The 17,687-nt window shown below is 47.5% G+C and overlaps 1 non-coding gene across 1 annotated transcript; it reads right to left on the bottom strand.

Annotated features, from left to right (window-relative positions):
• Positions 1 to 6,061: 6,061 nt before the first annotated feature.
• Positions 6,062 to 6,133, bottom strand: TRNAW-CCA (transfer RNA tryptophan (anticodon CCA)). The gene has a single exon. It is a non-coding gene; the product is annotated as a tRNA-Trp (tRNA).
• Positions 6,134 to 17,687: the final 11,554 nt, after the last annotated feature.

The raw sequence follows: 17,687 nt of genomic DNA, 5'->3' as shown, positions 1-17,687 counted from the left end.
CTGTTGTTATTTCAGAGTTTTAGGCAAGAAACCTCAGTTGTGGTAACAAATAAAGCCCCACACTCGGTGGCTTCATGCTACCAAGATTTCTCTCTCTCACCCCCTGAACTTTCCAGTGTGAGCTGAGGGAATCTCCCGAGCACTTGTCTTCTGGGTGGTGAGTCAGGGTCCCAGATGTCCCTGTCTGGGGGATGTATGATCACTGCAGTCTGGAAAGAGGAAACTGGAGGGCCACACTGGGAGCTTATATCACCGAGTCTGGAAATGGCATACTTCCTCCCATGTCCCATTGGTTAGAACTAGTCATGTGGTTACAGTCTAACTGCAAGGGAATCTGGGAAATGGGGGCGAGCACACGGCTGTTTAGTGAGACTGCAATGTCCCGGTCACAATCGGAGAAAATGAAAGGTATGAGTTAGAGACAAATCAGCGTTATTTCTGTAAAAGTGGTCAACACGGGAGGTAGTTCTTTGCTCATGGCTTGCTTGAAGGCGGGGATCTCCTCGTTAATTCTCACCTGCATTCTAGTCCTGTTGATTGAAGGAATGACATACCTTTGCAGAGAGTCTCAGTGTTAGCAGAACACATCTACTACCCTTGCTCAAAACCTTTTATTGCAACTTCTGCAGGAAATCCCCCTCTCAGTCAGTCTATGAATGATACAAGGGGAGCGGCTGCATTTTCTTCTCCTTTCGTGCGTCGTACTTCCAAGTCAGATTTTTGAAAAGACTTCAAGTTAAGACAAACTGACAAAAATATTGGTCAAGACAAACTGAGCAAAGGTGCCAATGAGTACTGTGAATGCAGAATGGGACATCACTAGAGATGACAGAGCTCTAAAAGATAGGAAGAAAACATGCGCACATCTCAATACATTCCCCAAAAGTCTCAGCTATTTCTTCTGTTCTAACCCAAAGAGCCATTACCCAGCCTGACTGATCATCTTGTTCCCTACCAGACTGACCTGTGGCTATCCTTTTACAGAATTAATTATGTTGTCAAAAGAAGATATTGTAGGGTTTAAAAGGGATATAGAGCAGACTCTGAAGGCAGTCTCCAAAGAAGTATGGGGACTTGATTTGATGTGTCATTGGAACATAGCCACCTTAGGGTCCAAGCTGGAAAGATGACTCTGCTCTTAGAGGCTTAAAGATGCATAGTTTGCTTAAAAAATTACTGGTTCCTTTTAACCTTTGATTGCACCTTGAACAGACTTGGGTTTAACCTACTCCACTCCATATCTTGAGAAAATGAATTTTTTGAAGCTGGAAAGTGTTGAAATGGGACTTAAGTCCAGCAGTATCACCTTTCCAAAGACGGGAGACTTGCAGTCAAATCTGGGCCCTGACAAACGCGTGTGCCATTTTCCTTTAGAAACTGTCTCTCTTGTGGAAACATTCCATCAGGTGCTCTGCCTCCCTCTGGTTCAGGGCCTCCATCCTCCCGGTTTCAGGCCTGCGACCACCCGCTCACTGCTGTCCGTGTCTCCGCTCTGTCCTATGCCCATACCGGATGGGTGTCCCTAAAACTCCTCTCTGATCATGCCTTTCTTGGAGGAAAAACCTTTCAGGAGCTCTCTCTTGTCTAACAGTTCAAGTTCAAATGCCTCAGCTTAGCTTTCAAACCTGCTAGAACGGCCCCACCCTACCTGGCCAGTTTTATTTCCTCCTGCTTCCTGACGCACACCCTCTTCTCCAGGCATGTCTGTCTCCTCCGCGTTCTGTAAACATGCCATCCTTGTTCTGTCGTTTCTGCGCATTAGTCCGTCTTACTCCCCAAGCCTGGAATGCAGCCTTGGGCCCACGTCATAGGAATACTTGACTGGACTCAGGGGGTGTCACTTCAAGTGCGTGGGTATATGTGTGAAAAGCAAATCCCACTTCAGCGCTGGATGTTACAGCTTCCGAAGTTTGTCTTCATTTGCGATTGGTCTTTGATTGGCTGTGGGCCCAGTCTTTCGTTTTGTATTTTCCTGCCTCTTAGTTGCTGCCAGTCTATAAACCAGCACTTAAATCCATCAAGGAAGTTCCTTTAATAAAAGCATCATCTTTGATAGAAAGTGAGGAAGCGCTCGCATTTTTTAGAATTTGCTGTTAAGCCTTGGATTATTGCCAACCCCTTTTCTTAGAATGGAGCCTACCTGTATGTGTCAAACAGCTCCTTTCCAATTTGGGATTCCAGAGTGGTATATACCAAACCCATCTTTAGGGGCTGATGTCACCGCATCCTCAGGGATTCTCTCTTCTTACTTAACCCCTATTGCGCAGGGTTAAGAGTCAAGCAACCCCTATATACCTGGCATCCATCGGGAGCCCACCAGAGGAACTCACTAGGATGTTTTGTTCTGTCTTGATGAGAGAGACAGTGACCGAACATTTTGAGACCGTAAACCAGCCCTTGGACTAAGTCTTCTTGGCTACTGATTAAAAAAAAGGTCATCGTGTCCTCCTAAAACATTTTACTGGATGTGGAGAAAGAAGAGAGCAGTCTGGTGGGAGAGGATGTCCTGACTTGATACGTGGACCATTCTCGGGATCAGTTCAGTAAATGCTAGGGCTCCTCAGGCTTCTGGCTCGGTTCCCTCAGGACCAGTTCCAGAATCTTCTGGGGATGGGAGCTGTAAGAAGAGGGAAGAAAAGAAGAGTGGCTCACTCTTCACGGAAGCAGCGGCTCAAAATGACTGTGTCTTGTGATTCGGCATAAAATGTAACTGGGTGGAAAGAGGAACAGCCCCCAGCCTTCCAGTAGGGTCCAGAGTGAGTCTCCCCAGCTGGGGTCCTCCTAGACGTGTTGTGGAAGAGTCAGCTCTTCCACAGTGCCCCTTGTACATTTCTCCCCGAGAGAATCTGCGGGTGAAAGAAAACAATTCGATTTTTTAATACCACTCGGCCTGGGGAGGTTTGTTCTGCAGTGGGAACGGCAACGGAGAGCTTACTTCCCGGAGGTGGACAGAAAGGACTTAGGGCTGAGGGAGCTGCGGGGAGTTAGACTGGCAGTTACAGTGATCTCTGAATTCTCTGAGCTCCAGAACATCCAGGCCCTACCTGTATCCCCTGGAAACCTGAAGGTCAAGTGAGCATAGAAGAAAAGAAGGGCAATTCGGAAGACGCTTCTGACCTCACTTGTTGGCCCAGAGCGGGGCTTTCTTTGGATGAGGCTGCGGTTTCAACCATCTCCTTTGTGGCGAGAGGCAGGTAGAGTGTCCCAGCTTCAGGACCTCAGGACCTCAGGCTAGAGACCTCAACACTCCTGGCTGCACCTCTTATACTCAGGGGAGGGCTGAAGAGACTTGCAGGCCTCTCTTTCCCTACTGCTAGGACAGGCAGCAGATTAAGCCTCACGAAACACGCAAAACTTTGGTTGACACTCATGATTTTTTCTGTAAAATCTGCAGTAGCTGAGGCAGTGAGAGAAAACCAGTGGCTCCGGCTCACTCGCGTGGTGCCAGTTGGGACGCCGCTGGCGATGCTGCTTTTAGGCCGGGCCTTTGCCTGTGGGGGAAGGACTGGGGGTCCGCAGGGGTGAGCTGGGTGCGGGGGGCGGGAAAGCCTGTGCCCCTGGACTTCACTGACCTCTCAACTGTCTTCCTCGGTCGCCTCCAATCACGCTACTTAGAGTGAAGCTGGGTGGGTGTCATGAAGTTACACCCCCTGCCCTAACAAGATGCTTCCACCCTTGGAAGGCTAGGGGAAAATGTGCGTACCTTCCGGGGCAGCCCCGTAAAGTTCTCCTGGGGAAACTGTCCGAGCCCTCCCCCTCCCACTGGCCCCCTGTCCTCTTGCCCTCGGGGCCTGTTTCACCCAGTAGATGGTGACCTCCTCAGGGGGCTTTCTTTAATCTTAATGTCTCTAAGGCATTCTTGGTTCTGAGCACGTCCGACTCAAGAAATGTTCGCTGGGGAAAAAAACAAAGCAAAAACAGGAGCGTTGTCGGCATGTCATGTATATCTTTCAGAGATAACGAACGGGGAGTTGCTGTGTAATACGGGGGGCTCAACGAATACTCTGTGACAACCTGGAGGGGTGGGATGGGATTGGGAGATGGGTGGAGGTTCAAGAGAGAGGGGGCACGTGTGTGCGTGTGGCTGAGTCGTGTGCTTAAATGGCAGAAGCTTACACAACATTGTAAAGCAGTTATACTCCAATTCAAAACAAAATTTAAAAAGTTCTCCTTCTGTATCTTTTTTTCTTTTTTGTATAAGTGAAATGATAGTAAAGATACAATTTTGTGTTGTGTCTTGCTCTTTTTTTTTTTTGCTCACCATGATTTCAGATGCATTTGCCCTGTTGTAACATGATTTCAAACCTTAGTAATAAGAATAACGGCAACTCCAGTGATTGTATGTTCTGTTCTGCACCAGGCATGGTGTCAAGGGCTCAACACAGTCTTTGAGGTGCCCAGCTTGCAAGGCAGCATGTTCTTCCCTTTGACAGATAGAGAAACTGAGGCTCAGAGAGCTTAGCGAGCATGAGCGTGTCAACGATCACCTGCTGATGGAGACTAGACTGGTCCCTCCGATTTCAGTATTCATACTCCAGTGATTTCACCTTGCCACTTTCCATCATTTTTAAACCGACCTCACAATGCTGACACTTTCGTGTGTATAGATCATAATTTGCTTAATCATTTCTTTATTTTTTTTTTGTTACTTAGGATATTGGCTGATTTTAGATATTTTAAACAATGAGGCAGTGAGCATCATTGTGCTAACAGACTTTCTCCATTTTTGGATTATCACCTTGGAGTGGAGTCCCAGAAGTGGAATTACTGGGTTAAAGGGTAGGACTGTGTTTATGGCTTTTGATATGTATTGCCAAACCGATTTCCCAGAGGACAGGCTCACTTTGTAGGTAGGCCCTGGGGAGTTCGCAAAGAGTTAACAGGACTGAACACACAGGCACGCATGCAGGGGAGTTACCGCGCTCCTCCGGGATGTCAGAATGCCCTCTAACCACTAGAGGGTGTGAAAGGCTATTGCTTAAGTGACAGGAGCCTGGCCCCCTCTAGGAAAACCCCAAATTTCCTTGAGGAGCCTTTAGAGTTGCCTGGAAGGGAGGCAGGGGGCTTGCTTAGTTAGACAGAAGCTCAGTGCTATCATGAACGGACTTTCTTAGATTTGCATTGAAGGTGGGATGGTCGATGATCTGGACTCTGGGTGAGAGAGCAGTACAGCGCTCTCAGAGGCCTCAGGTATGAGGCCGACCCTGCCCTCTCCTGCTTAGGACTCGCGGGTGACTGACTCGCCCCGTGTGTCTCATGTCTTTTGAACTTTGAGCCTCAAATTTCCGCATCAGTGGGACTGGCAGCGTCTCTGAGCTTCTCCAGGGGAGAGTGTGTGACCTGCCCATCTTTTTAACATCCCCATGGCCAACACTGAATAAGCTCCCCCGTCCCTGGGATTCTCCAGGCAAGAACACTGGAGTGGGTTGCCATTGCCTTCTCCAATGCATGAAAGTGAAAAGTAAAAGTGAAGTCGCTCAGTCGTGTCCGAATCTTCGCAACCCCATGGACTGCAGCCCACCAGGCTCCTCCGCCGATGGGATTTTCCAGGCAAGAGTACTGGAGTGGGGTGCCATTGCCTTCTCCGAACACTGAATAACAGCACAGAAAATGGGAGCTGAGTTGATAGAGGAAATGAGGCCAGAAATCGAGAGTAGACACGGGGAGGATGGCAAGGAGTGTGACACTGGCTCCCAGTCCCCATGGATGGCCTACTGAAGGAGGGCTTGGCTGCTGAGCTCCAGGATGCTGAAGATGGAAGGATACTTAGAGATCACCTTGTCCACAAACTTGGCCCAGACAGTTATGATGACGTTCTTTTCCTTTAACCAACACTTACTAAGCACCTACATGTGCCAGGCCTTGAGGATGGAAAGATGACTGTGTAGAGTCCTTGCCTTCAAGAAGCTTTTTCTTTGTGCAGGGGTGTGAGAAAGTGAAGTCACTCAGTCGTGTCCGACTCTTTGTGACCCCGTGAACTGTAGCCTACCAAGCTCCTCTGTCCATGGGATTCTCCAGGCAAGAATACTGGAGTGGGTTGCCATTTCCTTCTCCAGGGATCTTCCCTACCCAGGGATCGAACCTGGGTTTCCCGCATTGGAGGCAGACGCTTTAACCTCTGAGCCACCAGAGACCTATACTAAACACCAGACGAAAAGTGAGCACTCTGCTCGGTGAAGCTAAGGGAGGCACACTGAGGAAAAAAAAGCTTGGCCTCAGATGTTCCTAGAGAAGTACTTTTTTCCAAATGTGTTCCTTGGAACATTCAATTGGGCATTTAATAGATGTTAATGAAAAAAAAAAAGTTTGGTAGTTGTATCTGTCAGTTAACACTGCACTTATGCTAAGTAACAAACCAACCCCAAACTCAGTGACTGATAATAATATTTATCATGATTTATTTAGATTTTTAGGGTTTCCCAGGTGGCACTGGGATAGTGATAAAGAACCCCCTTGCCAATGCAGAAGATGTAAGGGACGTGAGTTCAATCTCCGAGTCAGGGAGATCCCCCAGAGGAGGGCATAGCAACCCACTCCAGTATTCTTGCCTGGGGAATCCCATGGAGAGAGGAGCCTGGCAGGCTACAGTCCATAGGGTTGCCCAGAGTTGGACACGACTGAAGCAACTTAGCAAACATGAGTGCATTTTGATTTTTAATTTTCCTCACAGTCCTGTGGGGTAACTGGAGGCGCCTCTGCTCCACACGTCTCTTATTCTTCCGGGATCAGGCAGCCACCCGGGGCATGGTCTCCTCAGGATGATGGCAAAAAAAAAGAGGGCAAGCTTACCTGCATAAGCATATTTCAAGCCTTTCCCTCTATCGTGTCTGTTAACATCCTATTGGCTAGACCTGGCCAAAAATCTGCCAGGGCGAAGTCACCTGGCCAAAATCTCTGCCGAAAGCAGAGAAACGAATGTATGCTACCGCTAGTGGTAGGAATTGCAAGGTCACAGCAGAGTGAGGAATTGGCAGCAATAATGCAATCTACTACAGTGGTCCTGTGAATTCAGGAAACCCTCGTGAATCTGGTTTCTTCATGTAGGACTTCTCAGAGCTTTTATAGACGATTCAATTCAAAACCTTCATTTTAAAAGAAGGCAACTTAAGTCCAGAGACTTAAGTCGCCCTTTGACCTGGATGTGCAACCACTTAGGGGCAGGCCTGCAGGGAGACCCCAGGCTGTATGACCATCAGGCCAGGGAGCTTCCCCTCATCCCACACTGCTAACTGCCTTGGCTACAGCGGGCTAAGCAGACCAGGGGAAGTGGCTGGACATGGGAGGGCTGATCAGCTGCGCAGAGAGGAGACTGGCACAGTCCTCAGACCTAGCAAACATGACTCTGAGTGGGGCAAGGAAGCCACCAGCAGACCTAGGCTTGGGGAAAACTCAAGTGGACAAAAGTAAGGGCATGTGCCGTAGACTGTCTGCCTGGGAAGCCTTGGGCAAGTTATTTAATGGCCTCAGTTTCCTCATCTGTAAAATAGAGAGGGTAGATACATTCACCTCAACAGAGCGGCTGAGTTAATTCTTATAAAGCACTTAGAACAAGAGCGGGAATGCAGTGAGCCCAGGGATCGAACCCAGGTCTCCGGCATTGTAGGCAGATGCTTTACTGTCTGAGCCACCAGGGAAGTCCAATGTAAGTTTAGCTATTGTAATTATGCATTATGACTATTATTAATATTTTTTTAACCTAGCCTATGTCTTCTCTCATGACTTTCCTTATTCCTGGGTTCTCCTACCCCATCAGTCTTCTCCCAATACACCATTCTTCTTTTATAATTGAAGTATAGATGATTTACAATATCATGTTAGTTGCAGATATACAGCACAGGGGTTCAGATATATCTGATTCTCTTCCATTATGGATTATTACAAAATACTGAGCGTAGTTCCCTGTGCTGTACAGTAGGTCTTTGTTGGTTATCTGCTTTGTATACAGTAGTTGTAGTATGTATATGTTAATCCTAACCTTCTAATTCATCCTTCCTCCCACCCCCTTTCCTGTTGGGTAACCACAATTTCGTTTTCTCTCAATACCGCCTTCTTGGTATTAGCCGGTTAATGACTAGTCTCCACTAGGCTGCAGCAGGAGAACAAATATTATTTAATATTAAAAGGAGGGAACCTGGAAAAGTTCAAGGTCCAAAGGTGTGGCAGGGAGGGTAGCTACATTTTAGAATAGGGAATCTTTTCTGATGCTATATCAGCTCTCACTCCCTGGTTGACGGTCTGTCATTTCAGCTATTTGGGTGGAAATGAGTTAAGTTTGACTACGATGAGTAATTCACCAAAATCTGTGGTTCTTAATCCTGGGTGCAGATTAGAAGCACCAGGGAAGATTAAAATGATGACAACAACAACAAAAACCCTGGCGCTTGATCCCACCCTGGACCAATTAAATCTAAATCTCTGGGGTGAGGCCCGCGTACTGGTATGATTTAAAAGCTCCCAGGGTGATTCTGACGTGCAGCCAAATTTGACAGCCACTGACCTAAGGCATTGGATGGGCCCGCTGAGACTTCGGAGTCAGATACAAGCGAGCTTGCATCCCAGCCCTGCATTTCATTAGCTGTATGACATGGAGCAAATAACTTATCTCTCTGAGCTTCAGATTCCTTCCCTATTAAATGGGAATAGCAGTCGATGTCTTGCAGGGATTTTATAAGAAGTCAGTGAAAACCTAAGGGATGTGCCTCATGTCGCTGGCATAAAGAATGAACTCACTGAATGTTTGTTGATCAAATGAACGATGGTCAGTGAGAGCAGGGCTGGAGAACAGGGTGGGCGACGTCTGATCCCAGGTCAGCCATCTGCCCTCCCCATTGTTTGGGGTTTCTGTGTCCTCAGTCCTAAGTCTTCTGCGAGAAGGACTGAGTGAGACCTGAGGGGAGGCTTGCTCTGGGGTTGCTGTATCTATTGCACCACGTCTGGGGAAGAGCAAGGGCTGAAACCAGCCTTTTTCTGCCTGCCATGTCTGTGCCCATAATGCAGGGCCAGCATGGGGGAGCCACCTTTTTCCATCAGTCCTCCCAGAGTGGGCATCTTGTCCTAAGTAACACAGCAGAGTTGTACGGGCGGGCTGCGGCCCTGCCTACTCCCTCTCAGTCTGGGGGCCAATGGTGCCAGGAAGAGCTCAGGCTGGCTGCACTGCCAGCTTGTTATTCCAGCCCTGCACACAGCCACCACCAGCCCAGCTGGGCAGAAAGCGGGGGTGCAGTGAGCAGGGATGGCGCGGCTACTCCGAGCAGAGTTGTTAGGCTCCGTTTATGAGGTGCTCGGGGTTCGTGCCCCGCATATGACAGCATCCATGTTTTTGCTTATTACTAACAAGCTACATAATGAGTGAAGCAACTGGGTTTCTTTGGTCTCACAGCTTCCCATTCAAAGGCAGACGGCTGGGAAATGAGCATCAGGATAGACACTGAATCACTGTTATCTCAGCAGTTAAGAAGCCTTTTCGAAAAACTCCCACTACCTGCAACACGTTCTCACTCTATCTCCTGCTTAGCGCCGCTAGTCTAGAAGATTTCGTAGGTTTGATTCTTTGTAGTTTGTATTATGGAAACAATAGGTCCGCTGACTGTGTTCGGAGACGTTGACATGTCCCGCTGGGGGGTGTGGCTCAGACGAGACTCCTGGCATGACTCATGAAATCCTCTGACCCGTGGGAGATAGGCGTTGTCATGCCCTTCCTCAGACAAAGGGGCCAAGGGGATCTAGATTCTAGCCCAGGCTTTCTGAATTCAGTCCATGAGCTTTCCATGCTTTGGGGTGGGGGGGTGGGGGGGGGGGGAATTAGTGTTAACAAATTAGTACAAAAATATAACAAATAGAATTTCAATTTCCAAAGTGCAATTTCCCATCAGAAGGAGGTGAAAATTAAGATTTGCAAGCAGAAAGTCAAAATGCATTTCTCAGCCAGGTTGACAATTTTACATGGGAGTGAAATGGATCCCTACCTTACTAAGTTGTCTAACAAGAGAAAGGTTTCAAAAATGCGCTGCAAATCAAACAGAAGTGCAAGGGATTGTTATTTAGATCAGCGATACTTAAACTGGGGTTCACAGATCCTTGGGGAACCCATGCATGAGTAATTCACCATGTGAACCGCCTCTATTTGCAAGCGAAATTTTGCGTGTGTGCACATATCTGACTTTCTCTAGGGAGAGAATGCAGAGCTTTCATCAGATTCTTATAGATGTGTGTGACTCAAAAATGATTAAAAACCACTACTGTGGCCCAACCCTTTATGTCATTTGCCAGTGAGAAGAACAAAGTAGTAATTTCAGAATCTGAAGTGCCCCCTACACTCTCTACAAATCTCTTTCCGTATCATGGGGACCAGGGAAGAGGGAAAAGAAAATTTTCCAGGGGAAGGAAGATAAAGTAAAGATCTCCTCTTCCCAGTGGTCATGGGCCTTAGGATTCACCCCAGGGTTCACACAGCCAGCTGGAGAGAGAGGTGAAGGAAGGCAAGGCTGCGCGAGCAGATGGCAGAAACGCCCTCCCCTTCCCAGTGATGCAGGGAGACTGCTCAGACAAATGCTTTCAAAGTCTTGAACCTGTGAGTTTTGCTCCGAGTTCAGGAAATAACAGGATATAAATCTGCCCGAATCATCTCAGCTCACGCAAATTCAATGCCGGGCCACAGTGGCTCTGGCAACATCTTGTTCTTTATGTGTAATGACTTTTGATGCTATGGATTTAGATGGATTAGGCCATTTAGGGGAAAGACGGGAATATTAATATACAAAATTGTTAAATGTCAAATAAAATCCCTTAATAATGTGTGTGTTTAAGATGAGTATGCAGGCACTTTGAAAACACTTCTAGCACTAGCTCAAACATTTAAGAAATCCATTTTGCAAGTTCAAACAAATAACCCTCCACCTGTGTGAGTCTGTACCTGTGTGAGTCTGGTGGGTGACTCTGCAGTCTCGCCTGGGAGGAAGGCCCATTCTCTTCCCATCGTCAGTGGCGCTAGTAATACTTCATCCAACTGGCTGAATGCTTAAATCCCAAAGATAGTGTATGGCTTGCAACCAAGACTTGGTTTTCATATTTCCTGCAAATTAATTCCCTAAGGGTTTGATTTTACTCGTTTTAAAGGTCGACAAGTGTCAGATGATCTGGACAGTTCCAGCTCTGAAGGCCCCCTACATTGTGGCCTTGCAAATGACTGTCTAGGAGTTGAAATCATTTGGGCAGTGATGCAGGCAATGGGCAGGAGTCATCTAAAAAACTGAACGTAGTAATGCGAATATAATAATTTATATCATATTATAATATGATTTGTCCTAACCTGTGTAGGCTGGAAACACAACGGCTCTTTCATTTATTGATTTAAAAATAATGTCTTTCCATCACAAAGCTGGACAGGCATGTATACAATCATCTGTGATTCAATATAGACCCTGGTAAGTCCTCCGATAGAGATGCTAACGAAAGACTGGAGGGTCCACAGGGGGAAATACAGTGTCTTGTGGGGACAGTGGGAGGGGGTAGTCAGGGAAGGCATCTTGGAGGTGTTAGCATTTCTACCAGGCTGTATTCTAGGTATAATGACTAAAAGTGGCTTAATTCTCATCCTGTAGTAGATGTTGACCAAGTATAAGGATCTCATGATAAAAACCACAGAACTCTATCAGGAACCATTTAGAGAACAGAAGAAGTACCACTCACGGTTCCATGCCACGAATACACATTGCGTTGGCATCTTGCTGCGTTTCTCGCTAGCCTTTCCTCCCGGGTACAGCTTCTCCACGGGGCTTGTTGTTATAGCTGATATCATATGTTATCGTACCAAGCATACGTACATTGTTAAAAAGTGAATCATGAATTGTAAGCCTTTTTCCATGTTTTCACAAGAATGGGCAGAGTTAAACTAGGTGGAGATGGGGGAACAGGCATTCTTAGGGAAGGAGAGAATAAAAATTCTAGTCGTTGGTAGGGAGTTTACTGTGACTGCACCTTAGGTTTCATGCAGGGTCTGGAATGCTCTCCGGAAGAGTGGAGGTTTATCACCTTGGTAATAAACTGTAGGTTCCATGAGATGGTGACATGATCAGTGTCTGGCCCTCTCTAGAGCTAGATTTGGAAATTTTCGGATTCCCTGGGAGACTTGAGAACTTGGGGGCTTCTTGTTGAGATGAGCAAACAGTTCATCAATCAGTATATAGAACAAGATCATTAGCATCTGAATGACAATGTTAAAGTATTTTAAAGTACTGTTTGATCTTAGCTATGGTAGGGTAGGCTTGTTCAATGTAAAACTTTGTTTTAGAAGTTTCATTCCTGATCATCCGATCTCAACAGATCTATCAGAACCTGATCCCTGCTTCTCCGGGCCAAGCTTGATTATCCAGTTCATAGATGGTAAATAAGCTTCAACGTACCTAACATCTCCAGGAGTTGGCAGCAGTGACCTAGGAGCTGTGTCCAGAAGGACTGAAGGCATGTCTGCACACAGCAAGAAAGGGGCTGGCTGTGTGAGAGCGAGACGCGTCGGCATTATGCTGTCTTCTGGCATCCTTTTGCTCCTCAAATGTTCACTTAGGATGTTTTATATTTAATTCTATTATGGTTCAAATTGATATAATGGAGGCAAGCCAACTAGAGTCCAAAGAAAGAAGCAGGTGGAAGAAAATTCCTATTTGTTAACATCTCCACAAAGTAAAGGACTTGATCCATCAATCTATATCCATCTATCCATCCATCCGTTCATCCATCCATCCACTTATTCAGCTAATCTTGATTCTCATCTACAATGGGCCAACACAGTAAGCTAAGTTCTGCGGATAGAAGTGATTCTTGTCTCCCGAATTCAGAATCTAGTAAAGAAGCAACTGAAGAGATGGGTGATTATAATACAGTATGTTCCCAGCTAGTGCTAAGGAACCTGCCTGCCAGTGCAGGAGATGTCAGAGACAGGGGTTCGATCTCTGGGTTGGGAAGATCCCTGGAGGAGGGCACAGCAACCTACTCCAGAATTCTTGCCTGGAGCATCCCATGGACAGAGGAGCCTGGCGGGCTACAGTCCACAGGGTTGCAAAGAGTCGGACATGACTGGAGTGACTTAGCACGTGTTCCAAGGTAGGCAGAGGTCTGGACACGATGCCACGGCACAGTGGCAAAACCCACTGACTCCGACTGGGGCCAGAGAGGTGGTGGGGGTAGACGTGGGCTACAGGTTTTTCATTAAGCTCAGATCTCCATGAGGGCAGGGGCCATGCATCTAATTCACCACTGCATCCCCAGCACCTAACATTGTACCTGGCACATAGTAGGAATCAGTAGATTTCTGTTAATGAATGAGGGATCCCAGGACTAGAAGGTCATCTAGTCCATCCACCTGCCTCTGGGCTGAGCCACACCTAAATCATCCTAAGCACTATTTTGGGTGTGGTTATTCTTAGCTGGCCTCTCTGACAGCTGGAAAGAGTCACAGAAGCAGGCTCTCCTCTGCAGGCCCCGATCAGGAGGAGCTCGGTTGGGTGGAAACAAGAGCTGGGAAGAGAGAGAGGCAAGGGGGTCCCAAGCCTGAAGCTTGGCTAGAGGTGACTAAGGTGAGCGGCCTCCTCTTCCCGGCTGATCAGCAGGTGACACCAAGAAGGTGGTCTTCAGGACAGGCTTGGAGACTTGGTAATTGTGGCTCTGCTGGGCCTGGGGCATGGCTGGGCTTTTAGCCTGGGGACCAACCAAGGGGGAGAAGAAGGCATGTTCATGGGCATCCTTGGATTGCCCCCACCAGCAGCCTCCACGAGGGCAGAGGTCTCCTGAACGTGCATTCTCTCCCCGTTCCGCGGGTCGACTCAGGCCCTATACGCCCTGCCCCCACCTCCAAGACCTTCAGTGAAAGAGAAGTTTGAAGCAGCAGCGCTTTAAGGAGATCTTTTCTTCCAGAACCTGTTTTTTCCAGGGTATTTCACAGTGGCCGGGGAGTGTCGGGGCCTAACACAGTCAGGCTGTACCAGGAGCCAGAGCCCAGAGCATTCTAATCTCATGGGGAGATAGGAAGAAATGATTAGTGCTCATTGAATAGCCCTGCTGTGAGCATTCTGAGCTGGACTGGTCCTGGGGCAAAATCAAGGGCAAGTTCTAAGCTCATTTTCAGGTAGGGGAAGGGTAGAGAAGTGACATTCTGGGGCAGTCTCCTGAAAAACAAGCGCAAACAGGGAACAATGGGACCATTCCTTTCTGACCTACTCAACCTGGTGCTTGATACAAAATGAGTGTGCGTGTGTGCTTGGGCGTGTGTGTGTGTGTGTGTGAGTGTGTGTGTGAGAGAGAGACTAAGTATAACCTTGTGAACCCTCTTAGGAGGCTAATGCTTACTCCCAAATCCCCCCTGCATCGGGATGGATTTGCCCCCTTTTTTTCTTATAAAAACTTGTGTTTTCTCACTGCGATACAGAAAGTGGTTCAGTGGAGCCGCCCCTGAGTGTCGGGGTCTCTGGATGGCTGTCCAGCTCCCACCCGTGCTTCCGTCTGCCCCACCCCCTGCCACCCAAAGCTCCTGAACTAAAAGTAAAAACTACAGAGCAAGACTGGGGAGACTTCTTCTGACCCTGGAAGAGCAGGAGACAAAGAGCTAAAGGCTCCTGGCCTGGGAAAGGTGGAAGTGCAGAGACTCAGGGCGTTGATCTGGCAAACATTACTGAACATGATCATGTGCCTAGAACTGTGCCAGGACTGACAGAGGGGGATGAGCTGCTGCTGCCTCTGCCCTGGAGGGTCTGCCAGCAATGATCACCCCACGCCTCTCTGCAGAAAGTCTCACTTTAAAGACAAATCTGATGCACCTGCTTGAATGATGCTGCGAGCTATATTCAGGACTTTCTTTTCTGAGAGCCTGACAGTGTACACATGGTCAAAACCTCCCAGGTTGTCAGCTTCTCATCAAGGCCATACTTATCTGAGCTCCTCAGAGAGGAAGCCTGAGCTTCCTCAGTCTATCTCTGCTTTGCTAAAAGCCACTGTATGTGCCCTGGCTTTGTCACTCATTGCCTCTGTGATGGGAGGAAAGTCACTCTTCGGGGCCCCTTCTTGGTATTAGGATGAGCCGTATGAAATTTGCTGTTTTTTAGGTTAAACATGACCTTAAATGAGATGAAGGGGCTGATCTGTTTTTGGAAGTCCCTTTGATCACTGACATTTTAGGCTCCTTAGGTGATGCCCATCTCCCCCCACCTCCACCTTCCACAAGCGGAGTTCACCACTGCTCCTCGGTTAACCAGCAGGGTATCCTGCCTAGCTGCACAGCCGTCCCCTTGAGATGCGCTCACTGTCTCAGTGACTTTAAGGCAAGTCTCGCTCCAGGCTTAGCGGGTGGCTTCTCTTTTCTGGATCCAGATGCTCCTTTGACCTTCAGTGCCAGCTCCGTGTCACCTGCCTTCAGGCACTTCCTGAGGCCTCTCAGTCAAAAATACCTTCTCCTTTCTTCAGGCTCTGTGACCTGGTCTCATATTTTCTGTAACATTTTTTCTTGAAATGTAAACATGCTTTTTGCAGAATATTTGGAGCTGGAAAAGATATAAAGAGGGAAGCAAGAATCCTATGCAATCTGCCAACATCTAGTGTCAGCGTTTGATACGTTTCCTTTCAGTCTCTTTTTTATGCCTTGATTAAATGTGTTTTTTTTCCTAAACCACCATAGCCCTTTATAGTAGGTTGTATTTTTAGACGTTTTTAGAGCAGTTTCGATTCACAGCAAAACTGAATGAAAGGCAGAGATTTCCTACGTAGCCACGGTCCTACCACGTGCATGGCTTCCTGCAGTCAACACCCTCACCAGAGTGGCGCATTCCCTGCAGCTGATGCATCAGCATCGACCCATGGATGTCACTCAGCATCCACAGTGTACATTAGGGCTCACTGTTGATGTACATTCCATGGGTTTGGGTCAAACGGGGAATGCCATGTAGCATGTATTACTATAATCTCATACAGAGTAGTTTCGCTGCCCTAAAAATCCCCTGTGTTCTGCCTATTCATCCCTTCTTCCTTTGAAACCCTAATCTTTTTAAGTGTCTCCATAGTTTGGCCTTTTTCAGAACATGCTAGAGTTGGAATCATACAGTAAAGACCCTTCTCAGCCTGGCTTCTTTCACTTAGTAACGTGCGTTTACACTTCCTCGATGCCTTCTCATGGCAGTAGATTGCGTTTTGGGGGGCCCGATTCCTTATCCCCTCGATATTTATATCCTCTGTCCTGTGACTTTAGAGTCTCTCCTGCTAACATGGGGGTGGAGTACATCCCCCTACCACCCCTTCACCTTGAGTCTGGCCGTCTGACTCGCCTTGGCCAGTGGATTTTTATGGCTTGTTTATTCTGCCAATGGTAATGCCTTTATTATAATATTTATCTAGGTGACATAATGGTCTGCTTTACTAGCTGACTCACAGACTGAGGGTATCTAGAGGGCATGCAGTGCATCTGATTCATCATCTCTTTTTCCTTAGAGTCATTGTCACGGAGCAGCTGTTCAATAGGATGTCAGACAACCACATTACTTATCCACGCAGGTGTAATAAAGGATCCTTAAACTGAATGCCGGGTGCAGCACACACTCATTATCTCACAGTTTCTCTGGAGCCAGCATCTGCGTGTGGCTTAGCTGAGCCTTCCGGCCCAGGCCCTCCGCTGTTGGGGCTACAGCTGGGGCTACTGACAGCTCAAGGCTCAGCAGGAGGGGTCTGCTTCCAGTCTCACCCAGGAGGTTGCTGGCAGGATTTGGGTCCTCACAGGCTGCTGGACTGAGAGCCTCAGTTCCTCTCGGACTGACGGGCAGAGGCTGCCCTTTTCCATAAGGCAGCTTATAACATCCCTAAAGCAAGCTCGCAAGAGAGTTGAAGAGGCCAAACAAGACAGAAGCCAGGCTCTTTTGAGACAACATCTTGGAAGGGACATCCAGATTCTGTCCACTGAAGAGAGTTACTGGGTCCAACCCACATTCAAAAGTAGGCAATTAGGGAATACCACTAAGCCATAAAAAGGAATGGAATAATGCCAGAACGCAACAGGGATAGACCTAGAGATCAACATGCTAAGTGAGGTGAGTCAGAGAGAGACACATACCATATGATATCGCTTTTAGGTGGAATCTAAAATATGGCACAAGTGAACTTTCTGTGAAACAGAAATGGGTTCACAGGCGTAGGGAACAGACTTGTGTCACCAAGGGGGAGGGCAGTGGGGGAGGGGTAGGCTGGGAGTGTGGGATTAGCAGGTGCAAACTATTAAATATAGAATGGGTAAGCAACGTATAGGATGGAAACTATATTCAGTATCCTGTGATAAATCAAAATGGACAAGAATATAAAAAAGAATGTGCATATATACATATAACTGAATCACTCTGCTGTATAGTAAGAATTAACACGACACTGTAAGTCAACTATACTTTGATAAGTTAATTTTTTAAAAAAGAGAAGGGGGACTTCCCTGGTAGTTTGGTGGCTAAGACCCCCATTGCAGGAGGCTTGGGTTTGATCCCTGGTCAGGGAACTAAGATCCTGCGTGCAGCATGGTGCAGGAACTGCAAAGAAATAAAGTAAAACAATAAAAAAAAGAGGGAGGAATTAGACTAGGGAGTGAGTTCTAGAGGCAGGGACCCTTGGGAGCCTTCTTAGAAACTGCCTACTACACTCTCAGAGGACAGAGTCAGAGTTTATGTAACTTT

This window comes from Budorcas taxicolor, chromosome 19 (genome assembly GCF_023091745.1).
Source record: "Budorcas taxicolor isolate Tak-1 chromosome 19, Takin1.1, whole genome shotgun sequence".
NCBI lineage: Eukaryota > Metazoa > Chordata > Mammalia > Artiodactyla > Bovidae > Budorcas > Budorcas taxicolor.
This window is presented reverse-complemented; position numbering and strand designations above follow the sequence as displayed.